This window comes from Penaeus japonicus, unplaced genomic scaffold (assembly GCF_977035675.1).
Source record: "Penaeus japonicus unplaced genomic scaffold, GWHDUDI00000001_assembly GWHDUDI00000006, whole genome shotgun sequence".
In the NCBI taxonomy this organism is placed as follows: domain Eukaryota; kingdom Metazoa; phylum Arthropoda; class Malacostraca; order Decapoda; family Penaeidae; genus Penaeus; species Penaeus japonicus.
Genome location: NW_028234408.1, coordinates 32372563 through 32374682, shown reverse-complemented (window position 1 = coordinate 32374682; position 2120 = coordinate 32372563).

Sequence of the window (2120 nt, the reverse complement as noted above, 5' to 3'; positions counted from 1 at the left end):
TTAATTAGTTCTGGTTCCGTAATTGTATAAAGCAATTAAAAAACTCTTCCCATCTCTTTCAGCTTCTCATAGAGTAACAAAAGCTCCTACAGGTCTGGCAACATTAAAACTGTGAACCCTTTACTGCTATGCGAACATTATTTTTTTTCTATAAGTAATAGAAGAAGAGCAAAAGGGTTTGTGTCAATGTTGAAAAACTAAAGGTGACTGAAGGTACGGCGTATAGTAGTGTCGTGTGGCCGGCCTTGGTAGTGCACACAACGGCGCGTTCATGGAATGCACGGCGCTTGGCCATGGACGGCGCACGTCGAAGAGTTAATCCTCTGAAAATAGCCAAATAGTCTGGTTCCTCACTCGGGGACTGATCTTACCATTATATGTTGCCAGTAATATTCCTTGTAACTTTGGCGATAATGCCGGTATACATTTCCTCGAATTCGTTCCCTTGTTCGTTTTATGCTAATTACGTTTGCGAAAACTTTCATCTTTAAATCACTCATCTCTCTGACATTCCATTTTTCAATAGCTGATAAATTCGTGTAGGGCCTTTCATTCTATCCTGTGTATCCTTTAATTGCTGGGCCACCTTTGTGCATACAGCTCTGGTGAAGCTTCGTCTTCGCAAATCTCTCTGAACTGAACTGGTATTTTAAAATGGGTTAAGTCCGATTCCGTCCAAAGCTTTCTCCCATATTCATTTCTTTTGTTGTCGTCATTGCAGTGTATTCTTTATCCGTGACACTTTTTACCCGCCAGGCTTGAATTATGTCTTATATCAAGTTGCTGTAAAAGGTTTATTCATTGGCTTCGATGTCTAAATGATTTGAAGGACCGTTATTGGTATATATTGTATAAATCATGGCTTTATGCATCTGTGATAACCCAGTTCCTAATTCCTTATACCTCCGTTTCCAGTGAACTCCGTAGAAGACTAATCAGCGTGAATCCCTGACATCAAAGCATGCAATGGTGCAGCTGTTCGTGCGAAGTGCTTGGTAAATCTTATATAGAATAAGTAGAATCCGATAAATGCTCTGAATTAACTACCAGCATATCTGTAGTAATACTGTCTTCCAGATATCTGAAATAAGATACCTTTGATGGAAATTATGTAATCATATTTACATTTCCGGTATTACTCATGTTTTTGCAAGGGCATTAACTATTCATGTGTTCTTATACAGTCCTGTTAAGAATAATCACAATATCTGAATATACTGATCAGTAAAAATCTTCCGAAATCCCTCCCCTATAGCGCTGGAATGTGTTTAGGCAAATTTTAAAATTAGTAGTACCCAAAAGGAGTGCTGAATGCTGTTTTTAACTTATCTTAAGGAGGACTTCTAATTGGTGGTAACCGGCAGCAAAATCAAGTGTTTAAAAATACTCCACACCTGCCAGCGCATCAATTGTCTTATTAATCCAGGGAAGAGGAAATGCGTTTCAAATCGTGTTTATTCAATTGTCAGTAACAAATGTGAAGCCTTAGGGTATTATCTCGCCACGATTCCCTTTAGTCTTTAGGTATGTGTTGATTGTTTCAAGTTTATGCAATATCTCGTTTATAACTTCTATGTTACATTGCTTAACTTCTTTCTGTTCTGTCTCATCCACTCTTGGAACTTTGTCTATCACTAATTTTGCCTTAACATGCATGTATTATTTGATTGATTCAATACGAGTGTATATCTTTTCCCGTATTGTAGCAGATAGTGTCATTACATTCTCAGGAACGCATCCCCGTATCGCCCTCCCAATGGCTTAATCATCTACTTGGCTCTTCACCTGCCTTAACTCCAAGATCCCCACTCCCATTAATCTCATATTTAAGACTAGAATGTCAAGTATTTGTCCTTTAACTTGTAATTCCCCCAGTTATACATCATTTGTTATTAATGGTGCTTTTGCATTACTTAATCATCATTCCACTCCTTCCGGTTAACACCCGTTTTACATAGTATATACATTATAGTCCATACCTATGCTACGTCCGACAAGACATCAATGTCTAACAAACAATTATAGCCCTCTCCCAATTTATCACATACTGGATCAACCTTATCCCCACAAATAAAAATAACTTTTGCACAACCTCTACGTGGCACTAAAGCAATTTTAAT